Source organism: Pinus tabuliformis, chromosome 2_1 (assembly GCF_031772625.1).
Source record: "Pinus tabuliformis cultivar Carrire ecotype Pingquan chromosome 2_1, CPIR1, whole genome shotgun sequence".
Taxonomy (NCBI): Eukaryota; Viridiplantae; Streptophyta; class Pinopsida; order Pinales; family Pinaceae; genus Pinus; species Pinus tabuliformis.
Genome location: NC_142299.1, coordinates 552,527,335 through 552,534,808, shown reverse-complemented (window position 1 = coordinate 552,534,808; position 7,474 = coordinate 552,527,335). Strand labels below are relative to the sequence as shown.

The 7,474-nt window shown below is 41.7% G+C and overlaps 1 long non-coding RNA gene across 2 annotated transcripts; it reads right to left on the bottom strand.

Annotated features, from left to right (window-relative positions):
* Positions 1 to 615: 615 nt before the first annotated feature.
* LOC149201563 (uncharacterized) lies at positions 616 to 1,458 on the bottom strand. Of its 2 annotated transcripts, XR_016253441.1 has the most exons (4): positions 1,315 to 1,458; positions 1,107 to 1,207; positions 889 to 953; positions 616 to 742 (listed from the first exon to the last, which is right to left on the bottom strand). It is a non-coding gene; the product is annotated as an uncharacterized LOC149201563 (long non-coding RNA). The 2 variants fall into 2 exon arrangements; XR_016253440.1 differs by lacking the exon at positions 1,315 to 1,458 and having other exon boundaries at positions 1,107 to 1,279.
* Positions 1,459 to 7,474: the final 6,016 nt, after the last annotated feature.

Here is a 7,474-nt window from a genome sequence, read left to right as displayed (position 1 = left end):
ATAACTCTGGACGTTGGGGGAGTTGCAAGATCATCATCAGATTCAATAATTCACTACGACAGCCTAAACGAACTCACATAACTTAAAGATCTCACGAGTGGCCAGACTAAGTGAATGCCAATTTTCCTGGGCTCTGTCATCGGGAACGTGGATACCTAGGTACTAGTATCATCAATCGGACTAGTGCGGATGCGTTCTTGAATTTCAAGACATCAAAACCAACCACCCTTTATAACTTCTTGTTTGTCTAGAGAAACTGCAAATATCTATGGAGTCTAATGATTCATAACGAGCAGAAGTAAACATTTGGAGTCTAATGATTCATAAAGAAACCGCAGAATAAACATTTGGAGTCTAATGATTCATAAAGAAACCACAGAATACACTTATTAATTGATTTCAGAAGCAATTCACATCCTTATACCAAATCTTTATCCCAATTCCTCTACATTAATTTAAACAGAAATTTAAACGCACTGTTGCTTTTTTCAAATTAAACAAAGTTTTTACATGTTCACTTAACTACAAATTTAAAAGACCTGCTTCATTTTTCAACAATAATTCCGAATCTCACAGGGAATTGATAATTGCAGTGAAATCAAGTATCAGAAAGGTACCTTAGATATTTCTCCAGGGCAGTGGTGCTCACTCATCCTGTGCACACGGACCTTATTCTTCAGAGCATCAGGGTCACTCGGCCCTTTGCACATGGACCTCTCCACGCTATATACTCAAAAACTCACTGAAAGCAATAAATGAACAAACAAAGCACCATAGCTCATAAATTCTGAAAATAATTAATGACCCATTGAGACAGATAGAAAATACAGTTCACAAACAAATCAAATGACAAAATACTACAAATATGCACAAACCCAGAGGTAGTACCTTGCAAATATGGCTCTGTAGCAGTTTTCACTCAGAGCTTTGCATCCAGTGCTCAGTCCTTGAAGCTGGAAGCAAACAATTAAAAACGAACCAACAAAGAATTATCAAATGCAGAAACATTTAGAAATAACAAATAAATTATTGAAACCAAAAACCAGAGAAATTAGAGATTCCCATTGTTGTTAATATGAAGAAACTAAACAGTATATCTCCCTCACCTCATCCATTCATTTTAAATGGAGATTGTGTTGGCCAATTTGTTTCACCCAAATACCTCTGTTTCAGAAATGCTTTCTTCTCTATTCTGCGCTGGCTCGCCCTAAGTGATTAATTTCACACGCAGACAACATATAAAAAAACAATAACAACAACACAGGCACCACAAACATACAAAAAAAAAAAAAAACAGAGGCATCACAAACCTACAAAATAACTAGCATATCCAACGAAGAACTTTACACGGAAAAAAAGGGAACGCTCCACATATTCAATCATAACACACCACACAGAGGAGATCAAAGAAAAGCAGAGGAAGCAGAATAAACGTTAATTGCACTGGGTAGTAATAGATCAAAGAAAAGCAGAGGACGCAGAATAAACGTTAATTACATTGGATAGTAATATATATAGACAGCGTCATGCCATCTTTTCCCTCTTGATCTTATCTTTACACAACGGTCATGTTTTAAGAGTTCTTGACCATCAAGATTCTTTAAATTTGAGGTGCCAATTTAAAATGATTTTCTGAAAAAGCTAACCTGGTAAAGGGGGTTCTGGTCTTCCATTTGAACACGGTAGTGCTTTTTGTATTTACTTTTTTCAAAAATTTTCAAAACCTTCGATCAATCACCTCCAGGAAGGAAACCAGTCAGCATTGTATCCACTCCAAAATTTAAATAAGTTCATCAATATCATCTTGTCTTTACTCTCCATTTCCCAAATTCCTATCTTTGGCCTTTTAAACAAAAACATTCAAAAAACTAAAGATAAATAACCTACTCCTCATCTGAGGAGGCTATCTGAAATGTCGCCTTCTCTTCCGGGCTCAGCATCTTCCTGCGAGAATTTTGCGGCTTCACCCTTGGGCCTGGAAGCTCTCTTCCCTGCTAGAACATTTTCCACTTTATCTCCCGACAAAGTCTGCTCAATTCGGCGCAAGGCAAGATTGTTCCTATAAGTTTGTGTCTGGATGGTCGCCAGTTCTTTCATAATTTCCCCTCTTCCTGGTTCCGGTTCCTTGTTTCTCTCTTGCCTGTTCAGCACTTCCCCTTCCATATGTTCTTGATGCAAGGTCATGGCTCGAGCAACAATATGTTTCATTATCCAGTACTGTTGCAGAGTCCTGTGATAGAGAGATTGTCGACCATTTGTTGTACCTGGGTCCTATAACATTTCTTCCCACTCATGCATAGAGAGATCTCTGCCTCTTATATTTTTTCTCAGGTCGCGTTCCCAACCCCAAATTTGGTCCCAGACTTCCTGCGAATTTGCCTCCATGTAGGCGTCAATTAGTTTCTTCATCTGCTCATTGTTCGATTTCCTTCCTTTTTCTATCCTGTGCTACTTGTTCCTTCTTCTTGTTTTACATTTCCCTTGCTGTGCCTGGGTGCCATGTTTTTGCTTGTCAGTGTCCTGGTGCTCTTATCCTTAGAATGCTCTGACTGGGTTGCAGTTGCCCCCTTACCGTTTGTTAGACCTATCACATTATAAACACAGTTGTCAGTTTTAGCCTTTGGGATGATATTATTGAGTAGGGTAGTGCTACCACCCCTCAGCATAGTTCCTCTCGTGCTATGTCTTTCTCGTTTGTGCAGAGCTAGGGCCTCTCTATTTCTTTCAAGCTCTGAGCCTCCAACACTTAGAGTTGCGCTATGAGAGTTAGCATACTTTTTCTAGGACGAGTGATCCGCCTTTCTTTCAAGGCCTCTCCTATCTCTCCTAGGCTTGCCTATCCCTATCCCCGGTTTGGATGCCTCTGGTCCAGAGTCACCCTCCCGATTTTCTTCAGTTTCTCTTTTCCCAATGAGATGCTTCTGGTTCTGCTCTCGTTTTTTCTGGGTTTTCCTTTCCCCCCTGACCGAGTGCACCTCAATAGGTGAAGGCTCAGGGTTTGAGATGCCCGGGACTTCAAATCTGTTACAGGGGACATGGGTGGATGGGTCCTTCATTTCCTTTCTTCTCTTCTCCTTACTTTTATACCCGCCCTTCCTAGCCATGGATTCCAGGGGTTCTTCCCCATCCCAAACTATCCTAACTCTGTAATTGAATATGAGATGATGAAGATCATCCCTATCTACCTTCATGCCTACTCTATACTTCATAATAGATCTTTTTTCCAAGGATGGGGAAGGAAATTTAACATACCCGTCAACCTAGTTGTGTTGTTCTATCTTCTGCAGCTGTCGTTTGCAGTCTATGCATTCTCGCTCGCCACCTTCCTTCTTTCGTGTCCACATGCAAAGTGCATGGTTTCCCTTAGACTCTACTCTTTTAATATTCCCCTATCTTAATGTTCCCTCTAGCTGTCCCCGTTTCCGTCCATCCTTGGCTCGCTTTCCGTCCCACTTTCCTTGGGATGCTACCCAAATGTCTTGTCCTCCGTGCTTCATTAATGTTTTTCTTCTCCCGGCTGCTCTTGCTGTCCATTTGCTGACTCCGCATTGCCATCTGGCTTCCCCTTGCTGTCCCTTCTCAGTCTTGTTGTCCTGTTCTCCCTTCTCCCACCCCTTTCCATTTCTGCTCCCGCACTTCTCGGGTCAGTCCTTTCTCTTCCCTCTTCCGTCATCCAAGTCCTCTCTGTCCTTTCTTCCGTCCTTTGTTGTTCCGTGGGTGATCTGTGCTGACCTACCTGCACCTGCCCTGGTCCTTCTACCCTCCCATCAGCATCACCCAAATTCTCTAGATGTCGCCTATCTGCTTCGACTGCTTGTATCATTTGGTTCATTTCCTCATTCTGGCTAAGCTCTTCTTCTCTCGTGTCTAACTGTTGCTCTCTATTTCGACATCCCCAGTGCGCAAGGAGATCCGCTGGGGCATTTCCTTTCCTTTTCACATGGGACGAGATGGTGTATGCCGACCACTGAAGTTGCCGCCCTCCAGCTTTTGCTTAGTTTTTCAAGTGGTGTTCCCTATTGTAGTTGTTTTATGGTTTCTATGACCAGCATGGAATCACCTTCTATCTGGAGTCTATGGTACCCTTCTCGTATCACTATCTCCAGTCCCCTGTTTAGTGCGTGGTATTCTGCTTCATTGTTTGTGGCAATGCCGCAGTCCATTGCATATGCCCATTTGATATTTCCTTCCTCATCTCTGAATATCCCTCCAATACCCGCCTCCCCTGGGTTGCCTTTGGCTGCCCCATCGAAGTTTAGTTTTATGAATCCTTGTGGAGGGTTCCTGTATCTTTCTTTGGCTCTTGCCTTGCCTGCATCATGTTCCTTCCCTATGCTGCTTGAGTTTTTTACTTTGATTTCCAGTCGGTTCATGATGCTGGTTTCCGTTCCTTCAGTCTTCCAGTCTTCCTCTTTCCAATTTCCCAGGATGATTGTTTCTCTTATGTTTTTCATGATTTGGTTCCAGATTTCCCCTTTGTCTTTTTTTTTCTTCTCTGAATATTACCCTGTTTCGTGCTTTCCATAGGTTCCACAGGAGAAACCCGATTGACAGGTTCCAAGCATGGTTTAAGATTGTGTTGCGGTACGGCTTGCTGCTCCACTGCTCTATTGTTATTTTGATGCTCCCTAAATTTCTTTCTGTAATCTCAAAAAGTTGTTGGTGATTTTGTCACAGGTTATTACTTACACTGCAGGAATTTACGACGTGATCCATGGTTTCTTCTTGATTTTGGCATAATGCACATCGTGAAGGCCCATGCGTCCCTTTCCTTCTTAATTGATCCCAAGTCAAGGCTCGCCCATGTAGCACTGTCCAGGTAAAAAACGCCACTTTTGGCTAGGTTTTTAACTGCCAAATTCTTTTCCATTTTTTTATGTCTACATTTCCAGCTCCTCCTGTTTTCATATGGTAGCCTTCTGAGATTGTGAACATGCCTTTTATGTGTTTGCCCCATCTTATTATATCTGGTCCTTCTTTAATTGCTATTTTCCTGGTTGCCAATTCTTTTTGATAGGTTGTCCATTGATCAGTTTCTGGGGCTTTGGGCCAGTCACTCTTCATCTTCCATTTTCTCCAATAACTGTTTTGTTCAACTACCCAATAGTTTCTTACTGCGTCTTCCACTATTTGGGTTGTGTACTGTTGGGTTTCGTGTAGCTGGGGTTCTTGAATTAGGGTTCCTCTTTGTTGCCACGCTTCTTGCCAAAAATCTGCTTTGTCTCCCTCCCGAATTTCCCAGAAGCTGTTGTCTCTTATCAGGGCTCTATTCATACTTGCCAGGTTCCAAATCACTGAGCCTTTCCTTTCTAACAAGGTTCAAAGTTTACCTTCCGGAGTCCTTGCTATCTTATATTTCTATTCCCACAACATTTTCCATAGGTCATTCCCTCCTTGAATCCATCTCCACCATAATTTTTCCCCCATGACTTGGTTTAAAACATAAGGCTCTCTTAGTCCTAGACCTCCCTCTGAGACAAACCTGCTTAACCATGTCCGTGAAAGTAGAGCCCATATTTTTTATTTGTTTGCCCCTTGCCACAGAATGTTTTTGAAGATTTGCACCATTTTCTGGCATATGGTCTTAGGGATGCTTGACTGGCCATCTGATAGACTGGCATAGCTTGAAGGACTGATTTCAGGAGTATGAGGCGGCTCGGTGTATTAAGCGTTTTGAACGTCCAATTGTCCATTATTTTTTGAATTTTCCATATCAAACCTTGCCAATTCGCTACTCTATACTGTTGATCACTCAGTTGTACTCCTAAGTATTTTGTTGGAAACTGCCCAATTTTGAACGCCATTGTTCTTGCCAGGAAGGCTTGGCTCACTCTTGGCATGTTGAAGAAGAAGATTTGAGTTTTTTCTTTATTCACCTATGTTCCTGAAGCTTTTGTAAATTTTGATAGGATCTCCCCTCGCTTTTTGGCTTCCTTGAGGTTTTCTTGGCTATACATCATTACATCATCCACAATTTGCTGATGTGTAATAGTTAAGTCATCCCCCCATAATCTTAGCCCTTTGAACTCTCCTCTGCTTACTCTGGCATTGATTAAATGACCTAATCCGTCCGCTGCTAAAATGAATAGGAACGGTGAGAGAGGGTCTCCCTGTCTTAGGCCGCGGGATGGCTTAAAGGTGTTAATAGGGGTCCCGTTAAGCATGATTGACATACTTGGTGTGGATATCATGGACATTATCCATGCTATCCATCTATCGTCAAATCCGTAGGCTTGTAGGATTTCTTGTAGATATTGTCAGCTGATTTTATCATAGGTTTTTGCTAAGTCAAGTTTAACCATCGTTCCTTTATTTCCCGTCTTCTTCAGGGAGTGGATCACCTCTTGCGCAACTACAATCCCATCCACAATCTGTCTCCCTTTCACAAACCCTGTTTGTTCTTTTGCTATCAATTCTGGGAGTAGAGGTTGTAATCTTTTTACCATTATGGTGGCTAGAATTTTATAGATTACATTGCAAAGGGCTATTGGTTTGAAGCTATGGGGTTCTTCAGCCTGATCTACTTTTGGTATTAATGCCAGAAAGGTATCATTCCATGCAGGGTGCATTCTTTTATGGCTTCTTGATTCTTCTACCGCATTAACAATATCTTTTCTCATGAAACTCCAAGTTGCTTGAAATAATTCTGCTGTAAAACCATCCTGGCCAGGGGCTTTGTTTTTAGCCATTGACTTGACTACTTCCTCGACCTCATTGTCGGTAATTACCCTTAGAAGAGCCCAGTTTTGATCCCTGTTTACCTTTTTTGGGATGTATTGTCTTATCTTTGCTATCTCCTCATCTCTATTACTTTGCGGCTCTGTCAGTATGCCCTTGAAATGTTGGATTAGGAGATTTTCCATTTCCTCTTTCTGGATTACCTTGTTACCTTGTTTATTTTTGAGGGAGAAAATTCGGTTCTGCTGCCTGTGTTGCTACATCGCTCAATGGAAGAATTTGTATTCCGTTCTCCCTCTTTCAACCACTGAACTCTTGACTTTTGTCGCCATAGGATTTCCTCCTGCTTTCTTCTTTCCTCCAGTCTAATTAGCACCTCTCCTTCTTCTTGTGCAAGCTCCTCTGTTCTTCCTTCTTCTATTATTTTTTGTTGTATCCTTTTCATTGCTATCTGGAGTTGTTCCTTGTCTTTATGGATGTTGCTGAATTCTTCTTTATTCCAAGTCTTAAGTTTTCTTTTCAGCTCCTTGAGTCTAAATTGGAGTGTGTGCATCTTCTTCTTACCTTGAATTTCTACTTCACTGTTCTGCCACCAGGTTTCCATCTTTTCTATGAGTGTTGGATCTGTTAGCCAGAAGGCTTCAAACCTGGAAGGTTTGTGCTGGTTTTGATTGTTCATGGCAATTTCAAGTTTTATTGGCTAGTGATCTGATCCTTGGCATGGTAAGATCATTGCTTCGTAGAAGATATCTTTCCCAAGGAAGTGTTCTGTTGCTAAGAACCTATCCAATCTGGA